The sequence below is a fragment of the Phyllobates terribilis genome, unplaced genomic scaffold (genome assembly GCF_046119375.1).
Source record: "Phyllobates terribilis strain yellow unplaced genomic scaffold, ASM4611937v1 Scaffold_3__8_contigs__length_932513732, whole genome shotgun sequence".
In the NCBI taxonomy this organism is placed as follows: domain Eukaryota; kingdom Metazoa; phylum Chordata; class Amphibia; order Anura; family Dendrobatidae; genus Phyllobates; species Phyllobates terribilis.
In genome coordinates this window covers 653,640,555-653,668,125 of record NW_027362763.1, presented here as the reverse complement: position 1 = coordinate 653,668,125, position 27,571 = coordinate 653,640,555, and the positions used below count along the sequence as shown (strand labels likewise).

General features: G+C 46.3%; 4 pseudogenes; 3 read left to right on the top strand and 1 right to left on the bottom strand.

The window, feature by feature from the left end:
* Nucleotides 1-14,469: 14,469 nt before the first annotated feature.
* LOC141260638 (U7 small nuclear RNA) lies at nt 14,470-14,531 on the top strand (annotated as a pseudogene).
* Nucleotides 14,532-17,373: 2,842 nt separating this feature from the next.
* Nucleotides 17,374-17,435, top strand: LOC141260633 (U7 small nuclear RNA; annotated as a pseudogene).
* Nucleotides 17,436-25,187: 7,752 nt separating this feature from the next.
* Nucleotides 25,188-25,249, bottom strand: LOC141260642 (U7 small nuclear RNA; annotated as a pseudogene).
* Nucleotides 25,250-25,721: 472 nt separating this feature from the next.
* LOC141260641 (U7 small nuclear RNA) lies at nt 25,722-25,783 on the top strand (annotated as a pseudogene).
* The last annotated feature ends 1,788 nt before the right edge of the window (nt 25,784-27,571 follow it).

Below are 27,571 nucleotides of genomic sequence, written 5' to 3'. Positions count from 1 at the left end.
GAAGGAAGGGGCGGGGATAGTCCTACTACTGTATGTAGACTAGAAAGAAGGGTCGGGGATAGTCCTACTACTGTATGTAGATTAGCAGGAAGGGGCGGGGATAGTCCTACTACTGTATGTAGACTAGCAGTAAGGGGCAGGGATAGTCCTACTACTGTATGTAGACTAGCAGGAAGGGGCGGGGATAGTCCTGCTACTGTATGTAGACTAGAAGGAAGGGGCGGGGATAGTCCTGCTACTGTATGTAGACTAGCAGTAAGGGGCGGGGATAGTCCTGCTACTGAATGTAGACTAGCAGGAAGGGGCGGGGATAGTCCTACTACTGTATGTAGACTAGCAGTAAGGGGCAGGGATAGTCATACTACTGTATGTAGACTAGCAGGAAGGGGCGGGGATGGTCCTGCTACTGTATGCAGACTTGAAGGAAGGGGCGGGGATAGTCCTACTACTGTATGTAGACTAGAAGGAAGGGGAGGGGATAGTCCTGCTACTGTATGTAAACTAGCAGGAAGGGGCGGGGATAGTCCTGCTACTGAATGTAGATTAGCAGGAAGGGGCGGGGATAGTCCTACTACTGTATGTAGACTAGCAGTAAGGGGCAGGGATAGTCCTACTACTGTATGTAGACTAGCAGGAAGGTGCGGGGATAGTCCTGCTACTGTATGCAGACTAGAAGGAAGGGGCGGGGATAGTCCTACTACTGTATGTAGACTAGAAGGAAGGGGCGGGGATAGTCCTACTACTGTATGTAGATTAGCAGTAAGGGGCATGGATAGTCCTACTACTGTATGTAGACTAGCAGGAAGGGGCGGGGATAGTCCTGCTACTGTATGCAGACTAGAAGGAAGGGGCGGGGATAGTTCTACTACTGTATGTAGACTAGAAGGAAGGGGCGGGGATAGTCCTACTACTGTATGTAGATTAGCAGGAAGGGGCGGGGATAGTCCTACTACTGTATGTAGACTAGCAGTAAGGGGCGGGGATAGTCCTACTACTGTATGTAGACTAGCAGTAAGGGGCAGGGATAGTCCTACTACTGAATGTAGACTAGCAGGAAGGGGCTGGGATAGTCCTACTACTGTATGTAGACTAGCAGGAAGGGGCAGGGATAGTCCTACTAATGTATGCAGACTAGAAAGAAGGGGCGGGGATAGTCCTACTACTGTATGTAGACTAGAAGGAAGGGGCAGGGATAGTCCTGCTACTGTATGCAGACTAGAAGGAAGGGGCGGGGATAGTCCTGCTACTGTATGTAAACTAGCAGGAAGGGGCGGGGATAGTCCTGCTACTGAATGTAGACTAGCAGGAAGGGGCGGGGATAGTCCTACTACTGTATGTAGACTAGCAGTAAGGGGCAGGGATAGTCCTACTACTGTATGTAGACTAGCAGGAAGGGGCGGGGATAGTCCTGCTACTGTATGCAGACTAGAAGGAAGGGGCGGGGATAGTCCTACTACTGTATGTAGACTAGAAGTAAGGGGCGGGGATAGTCCTACTACTGTATGTAGATTAGCAGTAAGGGGCATGGATAGTCCTACTACTGTATGTAGACTAGCAGGAAGGGGCGGGGATAGTCCTGCTACTGTATGCAGACTAGAAGGAAGGGGCGGGGATAGTTCTACTACTGTATGTAGACTAGAAGGAAGGGGCGGGGATAGTCCTACTACTGTATGTAGATTAGCAGGAAGGGGCGGGGATAGTCCTACTACTGTATGTAGACTAGCAGTAAGGGGCAGGGATAGTCCTACTACTGTATGTAGACTAGCAGTAAGGGGCAGGGATAGTCCTACTACTGAATGTAGACTAGCAGGAAGGGGCTGGGATAGTCCTACTACTGTATGTAGACTAGCAGGAAGGGGCAGGGATAGTCCTACTAATGTATGCAGACTAGAAGGAAGGGGCGGGGATAGTCCTACCACTGTATGTAGACTAGAAGGAAGGGGCAGGGATAGTCCTGCTACTGAATGCAGACTAGAAGGAAGGGGCGGGGATAGTCCTACTACTGTATGTAGACTAGAAGGAAGGGGCGGGGATAGTCCTACTACTGTATGTAGATTAGCAGTAAGGGGCAGGGATAGTCCTACTACTGTATGTAGACTAGCAGGAAGGGGCGGGGATAGTCCTGCTACTGTATGCAGACTAGAAGGAAGGGGCGGGGATAGTCCTACTACTGTATGTAGACTAGAAGGAAGGGGCGGGGATAGTCCTACTACTGTATGTAGATTAGCAGTAAGGGGCAGAGATAGTCCTACTACTGTATGTAGACTAGCAGGAAGGGGCGGGGATAGTCCTGCTACTGTATGCAGACTAGAAGGAACGGGCGGGGATAGTCCTACTACTGTATGTAGACTAGAAGGAAGGGGCGGGGATAGTCCTACTACTATATGTAGATTAGCAGGAAGGGGTGGGGATAGTCCTACTACTGTATGTAGACTAGCAGTAAGGGGCAGGGATAGTCCTACTACTGTATGTAGACTAGCAGGAAGGGGCGGGGATAGTCCTGCTACTGTATGCAGACTAGCAGGAAGGGGCGGGGATAGTCCTACTACTGTATGTAGACTAGAAGGAAGGGGCGGGGATAGTCCTACTACTGTATGTAGATTAGCAGGAAGGGGCGGGGATAGTCCTACTACTGTATGTAGACTAGAAGGAAGGGTCGGGGCCAGTCCTGCTACTGTATGTAGACTAGCAGGAAGGGGCGGGGATAGTCCTACTACTGTATGTAGACTAGCAGTAAGGGGCAGGGATAGTCCTACTACTGTATGTAGACTAGCAGGAAGGGGCGGGGATAGTCCTGCTACTGTATGCAGACTAGAAGGAAGGGGCGGGAATAGTCCTACTACTGTATGTAGACTAGAAAGAAGGGGCGGGGATAGTCCTGCTACTGTATGCAGACTAGAAGGAACGGGCGGGGATAGTCGTACTACTGTATGTAGACTAGAAGGAAGGGGCGGGGATAGTCCTACTACTGTATGTAGATTAGCAGGAAGGGGCGGGGATAGTCCTACTACTGTATGTAGACTAGCAGTAAGGGGCAGGGATAGTCCTACTACTGTATGTAGACTAGCAGGAAGGGGCGGGGATAGTCCTGCTACTGTATGCAGACTAACAGGAAGGGGCGGGGATAGTCCTACTACTGTATGTAGACTAGAAGGAAGGGGCGGGGATAGTCCTACTACTGTATGTAGATTAGCAGGAAGGGGCGGGGATAGTCCTACTACTGTATGTAGACTAGAAGGAAGGGGCGGGGCCAGTCCTGCTACTGTATGTAGACTAGCAGGAAGGGGCGGGGATAGTCCTACTACTGTATGTAGACTAGCAGTAAGGGGCAGGGATAGTCCTACTACTGTATGTAGACTAGCAGGAAGGGGCGGGGATAGTCCTGCTACTGTATGCAGACTAGAAGGAAGGGGCGGGGATAGTCCTACTACTGTATGTAGACTAGAAAGAAGGGGCGGGGATAGTCCTACTACTGTATGTAGATTAGCAGGAAGGGGCGGGGATAGTCCTACTACTGTATGTAGACTAGCAGTAAGGGGCAGGGATAGTCCTACTACTGTATGTAGACTAGCAGGAAGGGGCGGGGATAGTCCTGCTACTGTATGTAGACTAGAAGGAAGGGGCGGGGATAGTCCTGCTACTGTATGTAGACTAGCAGTAAGGGGCGGGGATAGTCCTGCTACTGAATGTAGACTAGCAGGAAGGGGCGGGGATAGTCCTACTACTGTATGTAGACTAGCAGTAAGGGGCAGGGATAGTCCTACTACTGTATGTAGACTAACAGGAAGGGGCGGGGATGGTCCTGCTACTGTATGCAGACTAGAAGGAAGGGGCGGGGATAGTCCTACTACTGTATGTAGACTAGAAGGAAGGGGCGGGGATAGTCCTGCTACTGTATGTAGACTAGCAGGAAGGGGCGGGGATAGTCCTGCTACTGAATGTAGACTAGCAGGAAGGGGCGGGGATAGTCCTACTACTGTATGTAGACTAGCATTAAGGGGCAGGGATAGTCCCACTACTGTATGAAGACTAGCAGGAAGGGGCGGGGATAGTCCTGCTACTGTATGCAGACAAGAAGGAAGGGGCGGGGATAGTCCTACTACTGTATGTAGACTAGAAGGAAGGGGTGGGGATAGTCCTACTACTGTATGTAGATTAGCAGGAAGGGGCGGGGATAGTCCTACTACTGTATGTAGACTAGCAGTAAGGGGCAGGGATAGTCCTACTACTGTATGTAGACTAGCAGGAAGGGGCGGGGATAGTCCTGCTACTGTATGCAGACTAGCAGGAAGGGGCGGGGATAGTCCTACTACCGTATGTAGACTAGAAGGAAGGGGCGGGGATAGTCCTACTACTGTATATAGATTAGCAGGAAGGGGCGGGGATAGCCCTACTACTGTATGTAGACTAGCAGTAAGGGGCAGGGATAGTCCTACTACTGTATGTAGACTAGCAGGAAGGGGCGGGGATAGTCCTGCTACTGTATGCAGACTAGCAGGAAGGGGCGGGGATAGTCCTACTACCGTATGTAGACTAGAAGGAAGGGGCGGGGATAGTCCTACTACTGTATATAGATTAGCAGGAAGGGGCGGGGATAGCCCTACTACTGTATGTAGACTAGCAGTAAGGGGCAGGGATAGTCTTACTACTGTATGTAGACTAGCAGGAAGGGGCGGGGATAGTCCTGCTACTGTATGCAGACTAGCAGGAAGGGGCGGGGATAGTCCTACTACTGTATGTAGACTAGCAGGAAGGGGTGGGGATAGTCCTACTACTGTATGTAGATTAGCAGGAAGGGGTGAGGATAGTCCTACTACTGTATGTAGATTAGCAGGAAGGGGCGGGGATAGTCCTACTACTGTATGTAGATTAGCAGTAATGGGCGGGGATAGTCCTGCTACTGAATGTAGACTAGCAGGAAGGGGCAGGGATAGTCCTACTACTGTATGTAGACTAGCAGTAAGGGGCGGGGATAGTCCTGCTACTGTATGTAGACTAGCAGGAAGGGGCGGGGATAGTCCTACTACTGTATGTAGACTAGAAGGAAGGGGCGGGGACAGTCCTGGTACTGTATGTAGACTAGAAGGAAGGGGCGGGGATAGTCCTGCTACTGTATGTAGACTAGCAGGAAGCTGCGGGGATAGTCCTGCTACTGTATGTAGACTAGCAGGAAGGGGCGGGGATAGTCCTACTACTGTATGTAGAGTAGCAGGAAGGGGCGGGGATAGTCCTACTACTGTATGTAGATTAGCAGTAAGGGGCGGGGATAGTCCTACTTCTGTATGTAGATTAGGAGGAAGGGCCGGGGATAGTCCTACTACTGTATGTTGACTAGAAGGAAGGGGCAGGGATAGTCCTACTACTGTATGTAGACTAGCAGTAAGGGGCGGGGATAGTCCTGCTACTATATGTAGACTAGAAGGAAGGGGCAGGGATAGTCCTACTACTGTATGTAGACTAGAAGGAAGGGGCGGGGATAGTCCTGCTACTATATGTAGACTAGAAGGAAGGGGCGGGGATAGTCCTACTACTGTATGTAGACTAGCAGGAAGGGGCGGGGATAGTCCTACTACTGTATGTAGATTAGGAGGAAGGGGCGGGGATAGTCCTACTACTGAATGTAGACTAGCAGGAAGGGGCGGGGATAATCCTACTACTGTATGTAGAGTAGCAGGAAGGGGCGGGGATAGTCCTACTACTGTATGTAGATTAGCAGGAAGGGGCAGGGATAGTGCTACTACTGTATGTAGATTAGCAGGAAGGGGTGGGGATAGTCCTACTACTGTATGTAGACTAGAAGGAAGGGGCGGGGATAGTCCTGCTTCTGTATGTAGACTAGCAGGAAGGGGTGGGGATAGTCCTACTACTGTATGTAGACTAGCAGGAAGGGGTGGGGATAGTCCTACTACTGTATGTAGATTAGCAGGAAGGGGTGGGGATAGTCCTACTACTGTATGTAGATTAGCAGGAAGGGGCGGGGATAGTCCTACTACTGTATGTAGATTAGCAGTAAGGGGCGGGGATAGTCCTGCTACTGAATGTAGACTAGCAGGAAGGGGCAGGGATAGTCTTGCTACTGTATGTAGACTAGCAGTAAGGGGCGGGGATAGTCCTGCTACTGTATGTAGACTAGCAGGAAGGGGCGGGGATAGTCCTTCTACTGTATGTAGACTAGAAGGAAGGGGCGGGGACAGTCCTGGTACTGTATGTAGACTAGAAGGAAGGGGCGGGGATAGTCCTGCTACTGTATGTAGACTAGCAGGAAGCTGCGGGGATAGTCCTGCTACTGTAGGTAGACTAGCAGGAAGGGGCTGGGATAGTCCTACTACTGTATGTAGAGTAGCAGGAAGGGGCGGGGATAGTCCTACTACTGTATGTAGAGTAGCAGGAAGGGGCGGGGATAGTCCTACTACTGTATGTAGATTAGGAGGAAGGGCCGGGGATAGTCCTACTACTGTATGTAGACTAGAAGGAAGGGGCAGGGATAGTCCTACTACTGTATGTAGACAAGCTGTAAGGGGCGGGGATAGTCCTGCTACTATATGTAGACTAGAAGGAAGGGGCAGGGATAGTCCTACTACTGTATGTAGACTAGAAGGAAGGGGCGGGGACAGTCCTGGTACTGTATGTAGACTAGAAGGAAGGGGCGGGGATAGTCCTGCTACTGTATGCAGACTAGCAGGAAGCTGCGGGGATAGTCCTGCTACTGTATGTAGACTAGCAGGAAGGGGCTGGGATAGTCCTACTACTGTATGTAGAGTAGCAGGAAGGGGCGGGGATAGTCCTACTACTGTATGTAGATTAGCAGGAAGGGGCGGGGATAGTCCTACTACTGTATGTAGATTAGGAGGAAGGGCCGGGGATAGTCCTACTACTGTATGTAGACTAGAAGGAAGGGGCAGGGATAGTCCTACTACTGTATGTAGACAAGCAGTAAGGGGCGGGGATAGTCCTGCTACTATATGTAGACTAGAAGGAAGGGGCAGGGATAGTCCTACTACTGTATGTAGACTAGAAGGAAGGGGCGGGGATAGTCCTGCTACTATATGTAGACTAGAAGGAAGGGGCGGGGATAGTCCTACTACTGTATGCAGACTAGCAGGAAGGGGCGGGGATAGTCCTACTACTGTATGTAGATTAGGAGGAAGGGGCGGGGATAGTCCTAATACTGTATGTAGAGTAGCAGGAAGGGGCGGGGATAGTCCTACTACTGTATGTAGACTAGCAGGAAGGGGCGGGGATAATCCTACTACTGTATGTAGAGTAGCAGGAAGGGGCGGGGATAGTCCTACTACTGTATGTAGATTAGCAGGAAGGGGCAGGGATAGTGCTACTACAGTATGTAGATTAGAAGGAAGGGGCGGGGATAGTCCTATTACTGTATGTAGACTAGAAGGAAGGGGCGGGGATCGTCCTACTACTGTATGGAGACTAGCAGGAAGGGGCGGGGATAGTCCTACTACTGTATGTGGATTAGGAGGAAGGGGCGGGGATAGTCCTACTACTGTATGTAGTTTAGCAGGAAGGGGTGGGAATAGTCCTACTACTGTTTGTAGACTAGCAGGAAGGGGCAGGGATAGGCCTACTTCTGTATGTAGACTAGCAGGAAGGGCCGGGGATAATCCAACTACTGTATGTAGATAAGCAGGAAGGGGCGGGGATAGTCCGACTACTGTATGTAGATTAGCAGGAAGGGGCGGGGATAGTCCTACTACTGTATGTAGAGTAGCAGGAAGGGGCGGGGATAGTCCAACTCCTGTATGTAGATTAGGAAGAAGGGGCGGGGATAGTCCTACTACTGTATGTAGATTAGGAGTAAGGGGCTAGGATAGTCCTACTACTGTATGTAGACTAGCAGGAAGGGGCGGGGATAGTCCTACTACTGTATGTAGATTAGGAGGAAGGGGCGGAGATAATCCTACTACTGTATGTAGACTAGCAGTAAGGGGCAGGGATGGTCCTACTACTAAATGTAGATTAGCAGGAAGGGGCGGGGATAGTGCTACTACTGTATGTAGATTAGGAGGAAGGGGCGGGGGATAGTCTTACTACTGTATGTAGACTAGCAGGAAGGGGAGGAGATAATCCAACTACTGTATGTAGATTAGGAGGAAGGGGCGGAGATAATCCTACTACTGTATGTAGACTAGCAGGATGGGGCGTGGATAGTCCTACTACTGTATGTAGATTAGGAGGAAGGGGCGGGGGATAGTCCTACTACTGTATGTAGATTAGCAGGAAGGGGCGGGGATAGTCCAACTACTGTTTGTAGATTAGGAGGAAGGGGTGGGGATAGTAATACTACTGTATGTAGACTAGCAGGAAGGGGCGGGGATAGTCCTCTTTCTGTATGTAGATTAGCAGGAAGGGGCCGGCATAGTCCTACTACTGTATATAGATTAGGAGGAAGGGCCGGGATAGTCCTACTACTGTATGTAGATTAGCAGGAAGGGGCGGGGATACTTCTACTACTGTATGTAGACTAGCAGGAAGGGGCGGGGATAGTCCTACTACTGTATATAGATTAGGAGGAAGGGGCGAGGGATAGTCCTACTACTGTATGTAGACTAGGAGGAAGGGGAGGAGATAATCCAACTGCTGTATGTAGACCAGCAGGAAGGGGCAGGGATAGTCCTACTACTATACGTAGATTAGCAGGAAGGGGCGGGGATAATCCAACTACTGTATGTAGATTAGGAGGAAGGGGCGGGGATAGTAATACTACTGTATGTAGACTAGCAGGAAGAGGTGGGTATAGTCCTCCTACTGTATGTAGACTAGCAGGAAGGGGCGGGGATAGTCCGACTGCTGTATGTTGATTAGGAGGAAGGGGCTGGGATAGTCCTACTGCTGTGTGTACACTAACAGGAAGGGGTGGGGATAGTCCTACTACTGTATGTAGACTATCAGTAAGGGGCGGGGATAGTCCGACTGCTGTATGTAGATTAGGAGGAAGGGGCTGGGATAGTCCTACTGCTGTGTGTACACTAACAGGAAGGGGCGGCTGTGGGTGTTTGGGCTCCCATATCACTGTACAAAACCTTTTCAGGAATATAGCGATGTCTTTTCCGAGGGTGTGGGGGTTCATCATCGCATCAGTCTTTTTTCTCCTCTCAATATAGGATAACTTCTATAAAAATCAGGCTCCATGCAGTCTTCTTATGGGTTTTGTCTGGGTTTTAAGGTTCATGTCGTGGCCTCTTCTGACACTTCATTTCATTGGTAGCAGCTTTCCAGGTGATGGCGCTATGCAAATCTTCATCTTCTTGGCAGCTTTCTCAGTGGAACGTTGGTCATCAGTGAAGGTCTCCATCCTTTGTCTTCCTCATCAAAGGTCTTTTGTTATCAGAAATCTTTAGAGATTTCTTGATGATCGTTGGTCCTGGATTTTGGTGCCGATGATGTCTGAATGGTTTTATATTAAGTTTATGGCGCTGATTAAGAATATGATTTTGGTTATGCCAGATTGTCTCTAATTTCTGAGATATTTGATAGTTTATCAATTACAGTAGAATTCTGGCTTTTATAGCATTGTAAGCTACAAACTGAAATACTAAATAATTCTATGGGATATTTCATTACCTAAGACGCTAAAGAGTCAAAAGACCAAAAGCTATTGCATCTGTTATCACACACAAGTCGCCTTGGGGGAATGCATTATTTTCATGGATGAATTATCTCAACAACTAGAATCAATTCTGGAAAAATAAAAGGATTTTTGAATTCAACAAAATATTCGGAAACCCTTCACAAAATCTTAGCACGTGAAAATTTTTTTGCAGACCTATGTTTTAGCTTATTTAGAATACTTAATGTTAATCATATCATCAAGGAGCCATATAATATAAAAATCATCACACAAAAAGTCAAGACTTACTGATATTAGTTTGAACCATAGTTGTTCCTCTTTCTCTATTTTTCACAGATATTTGGGCTTTTCAGCATTTGCCAAAAAGCTGTTGAACAATTAGCAAAAGAGCTATAAACACCAATCACATGGAGCGTTACATCCGACCTCCCCTCCCCGATCACCATCAATATCATGGAGACGACACACAGTTCATATTTAGACAGGAGGAGACAAGACTGATACATGTATTTACATAAACAGGAAGGGGCGGGGCTAAACATTTTACATTAATAAGGGCTGTCATCAAGTTCTTAAATTGCTTTAACTAGTTAGACAGCATGAAAATAAGCAAGTTAGCAATTGACTTGCTTTTTTCTATCTGCTGTCATTCTCCAGCAATGAGAGCTTTTATCTTTTATAGTGTACAGCTCGTTTCCATGGAGCTCGGCCTCCAGACCCTGGAGTGTACAGTAATTACACCACAGGAGAGGGGTTAACTCTTAACATCCCAGTCAGCTCTCTCCAGTCTATTGGTTTCTATACAGCAGTGAGCTGCTCATCTCCATCCTAGCTTTGATAAGGGGGTGGAGCTATACAGTGGCTGTTTTGTGGAGTTTTGATCATCAATAAAGCTCTTCAACCTTTGATTTTCTCATCTAAAATCTTCTAATAGCAGATCTTAAACTAAATTTTAAATTTGTTTCAATGACTGCTGATCTCAGAGCCTATTCTGCAAACACCTGTTTAGACAATAGCTATAATTTCATTTCTATTTTTCACAGATATTTGGGCTTTTCAGCATTTGCCAAAAAGCTGTTAACTAAATAGTAAAAGAGCTACAAACACCAATCACATGGAGCGTTTCATCCGACCTCCCCTCCCCGATCAGCATCGATATCATGGAGACGACACAGACCAGGTCCTCCATCCTCTCCATCTCAGCTTTGAGAAGGGGGTGGAGCTATGCAAATCCTAATTTTCTTGGCAAAATCCTCAGTGGAAGTTTTTGTGAACCTTTGATCATCAGTGAAGATCTTCATCCTTTGTTTCCCTCAACAAAGGTCTTCTGATAGCAGATCTTCTATATGCAATTGGCCAATATTCACAAACTCATACTTCCTCCCCCTTCTCACTAAACAACATACAGTGGTGGGATAAGCTCCGCCCCTTCCTGCTATTATACAGGCAGTAGTAGGATTGGCCCTGCCCCTTCCTGTTTATGTAAATACATGTATCAATCTTGTATCCTCCTGTTCTGTGTCGTCTCCATGATATTGATGGTGATCGAGGAGGGGAGGTCAGATGAAACGCTCCATGTGATTGGTGTTTGTGGCTCTTTTACTGTTTTGTTGGCAGTTTTTTTGACAAATGCTGAAAAGCCAAAATATTTGTGTTACATAGTATGAAAAGATTTGTTAGATCTTGGTATACGGAGTAATATGAAGCACAATGTCTGTTCCCTTGTGTTGGTTTGATTTTCTTGTTTTTAAGCGCATGTCTGTATTCTCGACTTTGTTTTTCAGATTGGTTAATTTTTACATTTTTGTCTTGAAGATCTGCTCAGTTTTGCAGGGAATAATCTATGGATTATATCTATTTACTGTGCAACAAGTGCCCAGGGTGCAGTTCTCTTCTGGGTTTCCTTCTGATCGGTCTCGGGGAGCAGTGTGTGGTCCTCAGGTTCTTCTCCTCCAGAGCTGCTCCAGAATGAGCTCCGAGTTCTGCCGGGTTGATATCTCAGCTGGATGCTGGGAGCTCGGCCTGGTATCTCAGGTGGATGCTGGGAGCTCATCCTGGTATCTCAGGTGGATGCTGGGAGCTCGGCCGGGTATCTCAGGTGGATGCTGGGAGCTCGGCCTGGTATCTCAGGTGGATGCTGGGAGCTCGGCCGGGTATCTCAGGTGGATGCTGGGAGCTCGGCCTGGTATCTCAGGTGGATGCTGGGAGCTCGGCCTGGTATCTCAGGTGGATGCTGGGAGCTCGGCCGGGTATCTCAGGTGGATGCTGGGAGCTCGGCCTGGTATCTCAGGTGGATGCTGGGAGCTCGGCCTGGTATCTCAGGTGGATGCTGGGAGCTCGGCCTGTTATCTCAGGTGGATGCTGGGAGCTCGGCCTGGTATCTCAGGTGGATGCTGGGAGCTCGGACTGGTATCTCAGGTGGATGCTGGGAGCTCGGCCTGGTATCTCAGGTGGATGCTGGGAGCTCGGCCGGCTCTCCCTGAGCTTCAGCATTTTGGAGGCCACTGATTCCAGACTTTTGCTGCAACCTTTTGGTCCAGAGAGCTAGTGAAAGATTTATTGTTGGGTTCTTTCTCCTTTAGAAAGGGGCTGTGGAATACCACATCATTGTGCACTTTTTAACTACAGATAAAGGAAAAATCTGTAATTATCAGAACTAGAGCTATGACTTGTGAGTTATAATTACTAAAGACTCTGGAAAGATGTTCTGAGTACAGTGATTATGAATGAAACTGAAGACGTCGACAAAGAACTCCAATCAACGAGCATTTCAACGAGCTCCACCTCTGAAGAAATACGATGACTACGTATGGAACTTCGTATGGAACTCAACGATGAATCCTCTAAAAGTGGGCAGCACGGTGGCTCAGTGGTTAGCACTGTAGCCTTGTACTGGGGTCCTGGGTTCAAATCCCACCAAGGACAACAACCACAGGGAGTTTGTTTGTTCTCCCCATGTTTGCATGGGTTTCCTCCAGTTTTCCAGTTTCCTTCTGTATTCCAAAGACTGATAGGGAATTTCATGCGTGTACGCTTACTGAAGGCAGACACCCAACTGTACAGAACCTCTTCAGGAACATGACTATGCCTATGTCAGGAGTGTGGGGGCCTCATATGGACACGGTCACTCTTCTTTTCTCTCTCTGGATAGGGTAACTACCCATAAAGTGGTTTCGTTGGTGATGGGTCATTTATGACCAATCTGGCACAAATAGTTGACTCCCTTTTGTGAGCAATGTATGCCGGACTCCAGCGAAAGCTGCTTGCAATCTCTTAATTGCTCCCACTGGGTATTAAATGGAAAACAAAAACAGTAGGAGCGCCAATGGTGAAGAGCCTGAGGTTTTGGGGGGGGGAAATGAAGGGGGAGATGTAGTGACCACTCACCTGGTCCTGTTGTGCAAAGGAGCCCCGCACAACAAGGGAAAACGCTTCCAGGTGGGAGTCTGTAAGATGATCACAACTTAGCAGGAACTGTTGTAGGGAGCTTCTGTTTGCTTCAGCGGTCACATGACCAGGACCGTGTGACCGAAGTGGGCATTCCACAATGAAAATCACGGCAGGTCCTGTAGTAGGCTAGTTGTAAACAGAGCAGCTTCCACCGCTCTCCACAGGGGAGATTAGCAATCAAGAAAGAAGGAATTCTGCGGTGCTAGTGCAGCGCTAGAACAACTAGACAGTGGATTAGGTTACAACACACAAACCTTTTTTTGTTTAGTACGCTCTCTAACGCCACGACGCGTTTCGAAAGCAGACGCTATCTTCCTCAGGTAGATCAGCTAATCTACCTGAAGAAGATAGCGTCTGCTATCGAAAATTTAAAGGACTGTTATCAAGTTCTCAAATTGCTTTAACTGGTTAGACAGCATGAAAATAAGCAAGTTAGCAATTGACTTGCTTTTTTCCTGTCTGCTGTCATTTTTCAGCAATGAGAGCTTTTATCTTTTATAGTGTACAGCTCGTTTCCATGGAGCTCGGCCTCCAGACCCTGGAGTGTACAGTAATTACACCACAGGAGAGGGGTTAACTGTTAACATCCCAGTCAGCTCTCTCCAGTCTATTGGTTTCTATATAGCAGTTATCTGCTCATCTCCATCCTAGCTTTGAGAAAGGGGTGGAGCTACACAAATTCAAATTTTTTTTGTATAACCTACAGTGGATATTTTTGTGGACCTTCAATCATAAATAAAGCTCTTCAACCTTTGTTTTCCACATCTAATGTTACCTATTAACAAATTTTCTTTAAAACCTAAAATTTTACTCAAATTCTGCAAACCTCAAAATCTATTTTTTTGATACCTGTTTAAAATGTAGCTTTAGTTTAATTACTATTTTTCACAAATATTTAGACCTTTTAGCATTTGCCAAAAAGCTGTTAAACAAATAGTAATAGAGCTATAAACACCAATCACATGGAGCGTTTCATCCGACCTCCCCTCCCCGATCACCATCAATATCATGGAGACGACACAGACCAGGTCCTCCATCCTCTCCATCTCAGCTTTGAGAAGGGGGTGGAGCTATGCAAATTCTAATTTTCTTTGCAAAATCCTCTGTGGATGTTTTTGTTATCCTTTGATCATCAGTGAAGATCTTCATCCTTTTTTTCCCTCAACAAATGTCTTCTGATAGTAGATCTTCTATATGCAATTGGCCATTATTTACAACCTCATCCTTCCTTCCCCTTCTCACTAATCTACATACAGTAGTGGGATAAGTTCCGCCCCTTCCTGCTAATATACTGGCAGTAGTAGGATTGGCCCCGCCCCTTCCTGTTTATGTAAATACATGTATCAATCTTGTATCCAGCTGTTCTGTGTCGTCTCCATGATATTGATGGTGATCGGGGAGGGGAGGTCAGATGAAACGCTCCATGTGATTGGTGTTTATAGCTCTTTTACTATTTCTTTAATAGCTTTTTGGTAAGTGCCAAAAAGCCCAAAAGTTTGTGAAAAATAGAAAAAAACTATATGCTGAATCTCAGTCTACAGAGTAATATGAAGTATAATGTCTATTTCTTTGTGTGTTGATTTGAGTTTTTTGCTTTTGAGCGCATGTTTGTATTCTGCACTTCGTTTACTAGATTGGTTAATTATAACATTTCTCTCTTGAAGATCTGTTCAGTTATGCAGGGAATGATCTATGGATTATATCTATTTACTGTGCAACAAGTTCCCAGGCTGCAGTTCTCTTCTGGGTTTCCTCCTGATCGGTCTCGGGGAGCAGTGTGGGGTCCTCAGGTTCTTCTACTCCAGAGCGGCTCCAGACTGAGCTCCGAGTTCTGCTGGGTTGGTATCTCAGGTGGATGCTGGGAGCTTGGCCCGGTATCTCAGGTGGATGCTGGGAGCTCGGCCTGGTATCTCAGGTGGATGCTGGGAGCTCGGCCTGGTATCTCAGGTGGATGCTGGGAGCTCGGCCTGGTATCTCAGGTGGATGCTGGGAGCTTGGCCTGGGAGCTCGGCCTGGTATCTCAGGTGGATGCTGGGAGCTCGGCCTGGTATCTCAGCTGGATGCTGGGAGCTCGGCCTGGTATCTCAGGTGGATGCTGGGAGCTCAGCCGGCTCTCCCTAAGCTTCAGCAATGTGGAGGTCACTGATCCCAGACTTTTGTTGCAACCTTTTGGTCCAGAGAGCTAGTGAAAGGTTTATTATGGGGATCCTTCTCCTTTAGAAGGGGGCTGTGGAAGACCACATCATTGTGCACTTTTTAACTCCAGATAAAGGAAAAATTTGTAATTATCAGAACTAGAGCTATGACTTACGAGTTATAATTACTAAAGACTCTGGAAAGACGTTCTGAGTCCACTGATTATGAATGAAACTGAAGACGTCGACAAAGAACTCCAATCAGCGAGCATTTCAACGAACTCCACCTCTGAAGAAATACGATGACTACGTACGGAACTTCATATGGAAGAATCCTCTAAAAGTGGGCAGCATGGTGGCTCAGTGGTTAGCACTGCAGCCTTACAGCACTGGGGTGATGGGTTCAAATCCCACCAAGGACAACAGCTACAGGGAGTTTGTTTGCTCTCCCCATGTTTGCGTGGTTTTCCTCCGGTTCTCCAGTTTCCTTCCATACTCCAAAGACTGATAGCGATTTTCATGCGTGTTTGCTTACTGAAGGCGGACACCCAGACGCAGTCTACTAGGCGTATACGTCCAAAAATGATGCACGTCAAAGCAGACGTTCTCTCTGCCGGCACCATTATAGTCTATGGAACTGTCGGCGCATGCGTCCAAATTCTGTGTTGCGGGTGGAGATGGAAAAAAGCCCAGACGGTACCCAGAAATGTGTAGAAAAGCGCAATATGAAGCCACCCTAAGACAAACTGTTGCCCAGGTTTTCTCTTTCGTTGGGCAGATCTTGGAGACATGCAGGTGGTCTTCTTCGGGATAGTTGTTGGTTCCATGACCTGTGATCAGACAAACCTTACAGGCATTCTCATTACAGTCCTTCATCTCGTGCCATTTCTTACATCACCGACAGTTAAGTCCGTATGACCTCCCCAAAGAGACTGACTGGGGCCGGTGCTGGAGCTCATGTTCTGACACTTGGTCCTTGATAGTGGGATTGTGATCGACTACTTGCCAGTTCAGAGTCAATAGATGCTGAGGATGTGGATGGCTCCGGCACAACTGTACAGAACCTCTTCAGGAACATGACTATGCCTTTGTCAGGAGTGTGGGGGTTTCATATAGAGATGATCACTCTTCTTTTCTCTCTCTCGATAGGGCAATTACCCATAAAATGGTTTCATTTGTGATGGGACCTTTATGACCAATCTGGCACAAATAGTTGACTCCCTTTTGTGAGCAATGTATGCCGGACTCCAGTGAAAGCTGCTTGCAGTCTCTTAATCGCTCCCACTGGGTATTATATGACGGCATCCCGATGCTGAAAAACCTGGAAGGAAGAGGAAGGGTTAAGAGGTAGAAGAACCCTTGAAGAAAGAAGCAGTTGCTAGCTGGGAACTCCTGTACTCTTGCTGGGCTTAGTTGATGCCATTGCTTCTTCCAGTAATTCTACAGCTTTTGGAGGGGATGTTTTCTAGCCCATTCACCCTAAGGAGGTGGAGCTGTGCAGAATTCCTACTCTGGTCTTGATATGTTGAAATCTTAACCAGAGAAAATCTTCATCCAAGCTCTTGCTGCAGAATGAAAAGCTAATGATATACAACAAAAAAAGTAACTTAAGAACATCAGCCTAAGCTAGAGAAACTACTTGTATTTCTATTATTTACAAACATTAAAGGTTTTTAGCATTTGCCAAAAAGCCGTTAAACAATTATCAAAAGAGCTATAAACACCAATCACATGGAGCGTTTCATCCGACCTCCCCTCCCCGATCACCATCAATATCATGGAGACAACACAGACCAGGTCCTCCATCCTCTCCATCTCAGCTTTGAGAAGGGGGTGGAGCTATGCAAATTCTAATTTTCTTTGCAAAATCCTCAGTGGATGTTTTTGTGAACCCTTGATCATCAGTGAAGATCTTCATCCTTTTTTTCCCTCAACAAATGTCTTCTGATAGTAGATCTTCTATATACAATTGGCCATTATTCACAACCTCATCCTTCCTTCCCCTTCTCACTAATCTACATACAGTAGTGGGATAAGTTCCGCCCCTTCCTGCTAATATACAGGCAGTAGTAGGATTGGCCCCGCCCCTTCCTGTTTATGTAAATACATGTATCAATCTTGTATCCAGCTGTTCTGTGTTGTCTCCATGATATTGATGGTGATCGGGGAGGGGAGGACGGATGAAACGCTCCATGTGATTGGTGTTTATAGCTCTTTTACTATTTCTTTAATAGCTTTTTGGCAAGTGCCAAAAAGCCCAAAAGTTTGTGAAAAATAGAAAAAAACTATATGCTGAATCTCAGTCTACAGAGTAATATGAAGTATAATGTCTATTTCTTTGTGTGTTGATTTGAGTTTTCTGCTTTTGAGCGCATGTTTGTATTCTGCACTTCGTTTACTAGATTGGTTAATTATAACATTTCTCTCTTGAAGATCTGTTCAGTTTTGCAGGGAATGATCTATGGATTATATCTCTTTACTGTGCAACAAGTTCCCAGGGTGCAGTTCTCTTCTGGGTTTCCTCCTGATCGGTCTCGGGGAGCAGTGTGGGGTCCTCAGGTTCTTCTCCTCCAGAGCGGCTCCAGACTGAGCTCCGAGTTCTGCTGGGTTGGTATCTCAGGTGGATGCTGGGAGCTCGGCCTGGTATCTCAGGTGGATGCTGGGAGCTTGGCCTGGGAGCTCGGCCTGGTATCTCAGGTGGATGCTGGGAGCTCGGACTGGTATCTCAGGTGGATGCTGGGAGCTCGGCCTGGTATCTCAGGTGGATGCTGGGAGCTCGGCCGGCTCTCCCTAAGCTTCAGCAATGTGGAGGTCACTGATCCCAGACTTTTGTTGCAACCTTTTGGTCCAGAGAGCTAGTGAAAGGTTTATTATGGGGGTCTTTCTTCTTTAGAAGGGGCCTGTGGAAGACCACATCATTGTGCACTTTTTAACTCCAGATAAAGGAAAAATTTGTAATTATCAGAACTAGAGCTATGACTTACGAGTTATAATCACTAAAGACTCTGGAAAGACGTTCTGAGTCCACTGATTATGAATGAAACTGAAGACGTCGACAAAGAACTCCAATCAACGAGCATTTCAACGAACTCCACCTCTGAAGAAATACGATGACTACGTACGGAACTTCATATGGAAGAATCCTCTAAAAGTGGGCAGCATGGTGGCTCAGTGGTTAGCACTGCAGCCTTACAGCACTGGGGTGATGGGTTCAAATCCCACCAAGGACAACAGCTACAGGGAGTTTGTTTGTTCTCCCCGTGTTTGTGTGGTTTTCCTCCGGTTCTCCAGTTTCCTTCCATACTCCAAAGACTGATAGGGATTTTCATGCGTGTTTGCTTACTGAAGGCGGACACCCAGACGCAGTCTACTAGGCGTATACGTCCAAAAATGATGCACGTCAAAGCAGACGTTCTCTCTGCCGGCACCATTATAGTCTATGGAACTGTCGGCGCATGCGTCCAAATTCTGTGTTGCGGGTGGAGATGGAAAAAAGCCCAGACGGTACCCAGAAATGTGTAGAAAAGCGCAATATGAAGCCACTCTAAGACAAACTGTTGCCCAGGTTTTCTCTTTCGTTGGGCAGATCTTGGAGACATGCAGGTGGTCTTCTTCGGGATAGTTGTTGGTTCCATGACCTGTGATCAGACAAACCTTACAGGCATTCTCATTACAGTCCTTCATCTCGTGCCATTTCTTACATCTCGGACAGTTAAGTCCGTATGAGCTCCCCAAAGAGACTGACTGGGGCCGGTGCTGGAGCTCATGTTCTGACACTTGGTCCTTGATAGTGGGATTGTGATCGACTATTTGCCAGTCCAGAGTCAATAGCTGTTCAGGATGTGGATGGCTCCGGCACAACTGTACAGAACCTCTTCAGGAACATGACTATGCCTTTGTCAGGAGTGTGGGGGCTTCATATGGAGATGATCACTCTTCTTTTCTCTCTCTGGATAGTGCAGCTACCCATAAAATGGTTTCATTGGTGATTGGTCCTTCATGACCAATCTGGCACAAATAGTTGACTCCCTTTTGTGAGCAATGTATGCCGGACTCCAGCGAAAGCTGCTTGCAGTCTCTTAATCGCTCCCACTGGGTATTATATGACGGCATCCCGATGCTGAAAAACCTGGAAGGAAGAGGAGGGAGGTTAAGAGGTAGAAGAACCCTTGAAGAAAGAAGCAGTTGCTAGCTGGGAACTCCTGTGCTCTTGCTGGGCTTAGTTGATGCTATTGCTTCTTCCAGTAATACTACAGCTTTTAGAGGGGATGTTTTCTAGCCATTTCTCTTAAGGAGGTGGAGCTGTGCAGAATTCCTACTCTGGTCTTGATTTGTTGAATTCTTATCTGGAGGCCTTTGTTGAGCTTCAGTCACAGAAAATCTTCACCAACCTTTATTAGCATACTTTTTTGTTGCTGGATGATAAATTGATAATACACAACTATTTCTAGATCTGCTTTTCACAGGTATTTGGGCTTTTCAGCTTTTGCCAAAAAGTTGTTAAACAAACAGTAATAATATATGAAAAGGAAAAAGAAGAAGAAGAAGAAAAAAAAAAAAAAAAAAAAGCTATAAGCACCAATCACATGGAGCGTTTCATCCGACCTCCCCTCCCCGATCACCATCAATATCATGGAGACGACACAGAACAGGAGGAGACAAGATTGATACATGTATTTACATAAACATGAAGGGGCGGGGCTTATCATTCTACTCTGTGTATATTAGCATAAAGGGGAGGAGCTTATCATACTCCTGTATGTAGATTAGTAGGACGGGGCAGCTGTGGGTGTTTCGGCTCCTTCCTCACTGTACAAAACCACATCAAGAACGTGGCGATGTCTTTGCTGAGGGTGTGGAGGTTCCTCAGAAAAATCATTTGCAAACATAATAAGTGCACGGACACTTACTGGGAAAAGACAAACAGACAAAAAGTCTTCTAAAGGTCTTAAATTGCTTGAATTAGTTAGACATTAGTTAGACATTAGTTGGTTATGATAATAAGCCAATTTGTAATTGACTAGCTTTTTCTTTCTGCTGTCATTCTCCAGAAATGAGAGATTTTATATTTTATTGTGTGCAGCCTGTTTCCATGGAGCTCGGCCTCCAGACCCTGGAGTGCTGCAATAGTTAAATTCCAGGAGGTGGGTTAACTCTTAACATACCATTCAGCTCTCTCCAGTCCATTGATTTCTATAGGACAGTGAGCTGCTCACCTCCCTCCTCTCCCTCTCAACTTCTGAAGTGATGCTGATAAATCCCCTCTCTCTTGGACCTTTCTGCTTGTTCATCAGCTGTGTTATCTCTATGTGTAAATACAGAGATAACAGGGTAGACTCAGAACAATCCACTGATGGCTGAATGTGTTATAGCAGATCTTGTGCTGGGCTTTATAGTTCGACTAATGCTATAGATCTGCTACTCACCAGATCTGTCACTCAGGAGGAGAGCCGCCCTGCTGGAGGCCAGGAAGTGAGGAGACTGTAAGGAGACTGCAGAGCTCTGATCTGCTCAAGAGACAACATGAGAAGAACCCTTCAAGGATTATGAGAAAGGCGCAAGAATATTCCTACTACTGCCTGTAGATTAGCAAGAAGGGGCGGCTGTGAGTGTTTGGGCTTCTGCATCACGGCACAGAACCTCTTCAACAATATTGCAATGTCTTTGTCAAGGTTGTGGCGGTTCCTCATAGAGTCAATTTTCTTTCTTCTCCTTAAAAAGTCAAGACTCACTGACTTAACTGCCACAAAATATCATTAAAGTGAACATCCCAAAGGCTTGACTGCTTAGAGTTTCAAACTTTGTGAAATCCTGGTACCACACACTTCCACCCACTCCTTTTGGCTTCAAAGAAATAATGGTGCTTCTTTGCTGAATGTCCCACTGACGTCCAGCTCCTGGTACAGTCTTCTTATAAGTCTTGGTTAAGTTTCAGATTGGTGCTGTGCCTTTTCCGACACTTCCTTTCTTCGGTAGCCATTTTCAAGAAGGGGGTGGAGCTATGCAAATCTTGAGCTCCTGCGCTGAATCCTCCGTGATGTTTTTGTGGAGCTTTGGTCATCATCAGTGAAGATCTTCATTGTTGATTGTAGATCTTGATAGCAAACTTCTGTAGAATTTTCTTGATGATCGTTGGTTTTGGAGGTTCTTTCTGCATTTTTTATCAAATACAGCTCAGTTAGAAGACTCAATCTTAAACAAATGACCAAACAGTGTCGAGAACCCTAACTGCGACAAAACTAATAGAACAGTTACAAATATATGTCATAGACTTGACAATATTAGACGAAAAGCCAAGACTTGCTGAAATCAGGTTAAACTATAATAATTACTCCTATTTGCAGACTTAACAAAAATTTCAACAAATCAAAAATTTCAAAATAACTATTTAAAAAATTATAAAAGCGCTACACACAACAATCACATGGAGTGTTTCATCCGACCTCCCCTCCCCGATCACCATCAATATCATGGAGACGACACAGAACAGGTTTATACAAGAGGATACAAAACTGATACATGTATTTACATAAAAAAAGAAGGGGCGGGGCTTATCCTACTACTGTATGTAGACTAGCAGGAAGGGGCGGGGATAGTCCTACTACTGAATGTAGACTAGCAGGAAGGGGCGGGGATAGTCCTACTACTGTATGTAGAATAGCAGGAAGGGGCGGGGATAGTCCTACTGCTGTTTGTAGACTAGCAGGAAGGGGCGGGGATAGTCCTTCTACTGTAAGTAGACTAACAGGAAGGGGCGGGGATAGTCCTACTACTGTATGTAGACTAGCAGGAAGGGGAGGGGATAATCCTTCTACTGTATGTAGACTAGGAGGAAGGGGCGGGGATAGTCCAACTCCTGTATGTAGATTAGGAAGAAGGGGCGGGGATAGTCCTACTACTGTATGTAGACTAGCAGGAAGGGGCGGGGAGAGTCGAACTACTGTATGTAGATTAGGAGGAAGGGGCGGAGATAGTCCTACTACTGTATGTAGATTAGGAAGAAGGGGCGGGGATAGTCCTACTACTGTATGTAGACTAGCAGGAAGGGGAGGGGATAATCCTTCTACTGTATGTAGACTAGCAGGAAGGGGCGGGGATAGTCCAACTCCTGTATGTAGATTAGGAAGAAGGGGCGGGGATAGTCCTACTACTGTATGTAGACTAGCAAGAAGGGTCAGGGATAGTCCTACTATTGTATGTAGATTAGAAGGAAAGGGCGGAGATAGTCCTACTACTGTATGTAGACTAGCAAGAAGGGGCAGGGATAGTCCAACTACTGTATGTAGATTAGGAGGAAGGGGCGGGGATAGTCCTACTACTGTATGTAGACTACCAGGAAGCGGCTGGGATAGTCCTACTATTGTATGTAGATTAGGAGGAAGGGCGGTGATAGTCCTACTACTGTGTGTAGACTAGCAGGAAAGGGCGCAGATAGTCCTACTACTGTACTGTAGACTAGCAGGAAGGGGTAGAGATAGTCCTACTACTGTATGTAGACTAGCAGGAAGGGGTGGAGATAATCCTACTACTGTATGTAGACTAGCAGGAAGGGGTGGAGATAGTCCAACTACTCTATGTAGACTAGCAGGAAGGGGTGGAGATAGTCCTACTACTGTATGTAGATTAGGAGGTAGGGGCGGGGATAGTCCTACTACTGTATTTAGACTGGGAGGAAAGGGATGGGATAGTCCTACTACTGTATGCAAATTAGGAGGAAGGGGCGGGGATAGTCCTACTACTGTATGTAGACTAGCAGGAAAGGGCGCAGATAGTCCTACTTCTGTATGTAGACTAGCAGGAAGGGGTGGAGATAGTCCTACTACTGTATGTAGACTAGCAGGAAGTGGTGGAGATAGTCCTACTACTGTATGTAGACTAGCAGGAAGGGGTGGAGATAGTCCTACTACTCTATGTGGACTAGCAGGAAGGGGTGGAGATAGTCCTACTACTGTATGTAGACTAGCAGGAAGGGGTGGAGATAGTCCTACTGCTGTATGTAGACTAGCAGGAAGGGGTGGGGATAGTACTACTGCTGTGTGCAGACTAGCAGGAGGGGGTGGGGATAGTCCTACTACTGTATGTAAACTAGCAGGAAGGGGCAGGGATTGTCCTACTACTGTATGTAGACTAGCATGAACGGGCGGGGATTGTCCTACTGCTGTGTGCAGACTAGCAGGAAGGGGTGGGGATAGTCCTACTACTGTATGTAGACTAGCAGGAAGGGGTGGAGATAGTCCTACTACTGTATGTAGACTATCAGTAAGGGGCGGGGATAGTCCTACTACTGTATGTAGACTATCAGTAATCGGCGGGGATAGTCCTACTGCTGAGTGTAGACTAACAGGAAGGGGCGGCTGTGGGTGTTTGGGCTCCCATATCACTGTACAAAACCTTTTCAAGAACATAGCGATGTCTTTTCCGAGGGTGTGGGGGTTCATCATCGCGTCAATCTGTTTTCTCCTCTCAATATAGGATAACTTCTATAAAAAGCGCGCTCCATGCAGTCTTCTTATGGGTTTTGACTGGGTTTTAAGGTTCATGTCGTGGCCTCTTCTGACACTTCATTTCATTGGTAGCAGCTTTCCAGGAGATGGCGCTATGCAAATCTTCATCTTCTTGGCAGCTTTCTCAGTGGAACGTTGGTCATCAGTGAAGGTCTCCATCCTTTGTCTTCCTCGTCAAAGGTCTTTTGTTATCAGAAATCTTTAGAGATTTCTTGATGATCGTTGGTCTTGGATTTTGGTGCCGATGATGTCTAAATGGTTTTATATTAAGTTTATGGCACCGATTAAGAATATGATTTTGGTTTTGCCAGATTGTCTCTAATTTCTGAGATATTTGATAGTTAATCAATTACAGTAGAATTCTGTCTTTTATAGCATTGCAAGCTACAAACTGAAATACTAAATAATTCTATGGGATATTTCATTACCTAAGACGCTAAAGAGTCAAAACACCAAAAGCTATTGCATCTGTTATCACACACACGTCGCCTTGGGGGAATGCATTATTTTCATGGATGAATTATCTCAACAACTAGAATCAATTCTGCAAAAATATAAGGATTTTTGAATTCAACGAAATATTCGGAAACCTTTCATAAAATCTTAGCACGTGAAAATTTTTTTGCAGACCTATGTTTTAGCTTATTTAGAATACTTAATGTTAATCATATCATCAAGGAACCATATAATATAAAAATCATCACACAAAAAGTCAAGACTTACTGATATTAGTTTGAACCATAGTTGTTCCTCTTTCTCTATTTTTCACAGATATTTGGGCTTTTCAGCATTTGCCAAAAAGCTGTTGAACAATTAGCAAAAGAGCTATAAACACCAATCACATGGAGCGTTACATCCGACCTCCCCTCCCCGATCACCATCAATATCATGGAGACGACACACAGTTCATATTTAGACAGGAGGAGACAAGACTGATACATGTATTTACATAAACAGGAAGGGGCGGGGCTAAACATTTTACATTAATAAGGGCTGTCATCAAGTTCTTAAATTGCTTTAACTAGTTAGACAGCATGAAAATAAGCAAGTTAGCAATTGACTTGCTTTTTTCTATCTGCTGTCATTCTCCAGCAATGAGAGCTTTTATCTTTTATAGTGTACAGCTCGTTTCCATGGAGCTCGGCCTCCAGACCCTGGAGTGTACAGTAATTACACCACAGGAGAGGGGTTAACTCTTAACATCCCAGTCAGCTCTCTCCAGTCTATTGGTTTCTATACAGCAGTGAGCTGCTCATCTCCATCCTAGCTTTGATAAGGGGGTGGAGCTATGCAAATTCAGAATTTTTCTATATAACCTACAGTGGCTGTTTTTTGGAGTTTTGATCATCAATAAAGCTCTTCAACCTTTGATTTTCTCATCTAAAATCTTCTAATATCAGATCTTAAACTAAATTGAAATTTTTTTTAATGACTGCTGATCTCAAAGACTATTCTGCAAACACCTGTTTAAACAATAGCTATAATTTCATTTCTATTTTCCACAGATATTTGGGCTTTTCAGCATTTGCCAAAAAGCTGTTAAACAAGTAGTAAAAGAGCTATAAACACCAATCACATGGAGCGTTTCATCCGACCTCCCCTCCCCGATCACCATCAATATCATGGAGACGACACAGACCAGGTCCTCCAGCCTCTCCATCTCAGCTTTGAGAAGGGGTGGAGCTATGCAAATCCAAATTTTCTTGGCAAAATCCTTAGTGGAAGTTTTTGTGAACCTTTGATCATCAGTGAAGATCTTCATCCTTTGTCTCCCCCAACAAATGTCTTCTGATAGCAGATGTTCCTTATGCAATTGGCCAATATTCACAACCTCATCCTTCCTTCCCCTTCTCACTAATCTACATACAGTAGTGGGATAAGCCCCGCCCCTTCCTGTTAATATACAGGCAGTAATAGGATTGTCCCCGCCCCTTCCTGTTTATGTAAATACATGTATCAATCTTGTATCCTCCTGTTCCGTGTCGTCTCCATGATATTGATGGTGATCGGGGAGGGGAGGTCGGATGAAACGCTCCATGTGATCAGTGTTTATAGCTCTTTTACTATTTTCTTGGCAGCTTTTTGGCAAATGCTGTAAAGCCAAAATATTTGTGTTATATAGAATGAAAAGATCTTATTTTATTGAGTAATATGAAGCATAATTTCTGTTCCTTTATGTGTTGGTTTTATTTTCCTGTTTTTAAGCGCATGTTTGTGTTCTGGACTTTGTTTTCTTCGTTGGTTAATTTTAAAATTTCTGTTTTGCAGTTCTGCTCAGTTATGCAGGGAATAATCTATGGATTATATCTATTTACTGTGCAACAAGTTCCCGGGGTGCAGTTCTCTTCTGGGTTTCCTCCTGATCGGTCTCGGGGAGCAGTGTGGGGTCCTCAGGTTCTTCTCCTCCAGAGCCGCTCCAGACTGAGCTCCGAGTTCTGCTGGGTTGGTATCTCAGGTGGATGCTGGGAGCTCGGCCTGGTATCTCAGGTGGATGCTGGGAGCTCGGCCTGGTATCTCAGGTAGATGCCGGGAGCTCGGCCTGGTATCTCAGGTGGATGCTGGGAGCTCGGCCTGGTATCTCAGGTGGATGCCGGGAGCTCGGCCTGGTATCTCAGGTGGATGCTGGGAGCTCGGCCTGGTATCTCAGGTGGATGCTGGGAGCTCGGCCTGGTATCTCAGGTGGATGCTGGGAGCTCGGCCGGGTATCTCAGGTGGATGCTGGGAGCTCGGCCTGGTATCTCAGGTGGATGCTGGGAGCTCGGCCTGGTATCTCAGGTGGATGCTGGGAGCTCGGCCTGGTATCTCAGGTGGATGCTGGGAGCTCGGCCTGGTATCTCAGGTGGATGCTGGGAGCTCGGCCTGGTATCTCAGGTGGATGCTGGGAGCTCGGCCTGGTATCTCAGGTGGATGCTGGGAGCTCGGCCTGGTATCTCAGGTGGATGCTGGGAGCTCGGCCGGGTATCTCAGGTGGATGCTGGGAGCTCGGCCTGGTATCTCAGGTGGATGCTGGGAGCTCGGCCTGGTATCTCAGGTGGATGCTGGGAGCTCGGCCGGGTCTCCCTAAGCTTCAGCATTTTGGAGGCCACTGATCCCAGACTTTTGCTGCAACCTTTTGGTCCAGAGAGCTAGTGAAAGATTTATTGTGGGGATCTTTCTTCTTTAGAAGGGGGCTGTGGAATTCCACATCATTGTGCACTTTTTAACTACAGATAAAGGAAAAATCTGTAATTATCAGAACTAGAGCTATGACTTGTGAGTTATAATTACTAAAGACTCTGGAAAGACGTTCTGAGTCCAGTGATTATGAATGAATATGAAGACATCGACAAAGAACTCCAATCAACGAGCATTTCAACGAACTTCACCTCTGAAGAAATCCGATGACTACGTATGGAACTTCGTATGGAACTTTTAGAGGATTCGTAGATGAATCCTCTAAAAGTGGGCAGCACGGTGGCTCAGTGGTTAGCACTGTAGCGTTGTACTGGGGTCCTGGGTTCAAATCCCACCAAGGACAACAACTACAGGGAGTTTGTTTGTTCTCCCCGTGTTTGCGTGGGTTTCCTCCAGTTTTCCAGTTTCCTTCCATATTCTAAAGACTGATAGGGAATTTCATGCGTGTACACTTACTGAAGGCAGACACCCAACTGCACAGAACCTCTTCAGGAACATGACTATGCCTTTGTCAGGAGTGTGGGGGCTTCATATGGAGATGATCACTCTTCTTTTCTCTCTCTGGATAGGGTAACTACCCATAAAGTGGTTTCGTTGGTGATGGGTCATTTATGACCAATCTGGCACAAATAGTTGACACCCTTTTGTGAGCAATGTATGCCGGACTCCAGTGAAAGCTGCTTGCAGTCTCTTAATCGCTCCCACTGGGTATTATATGA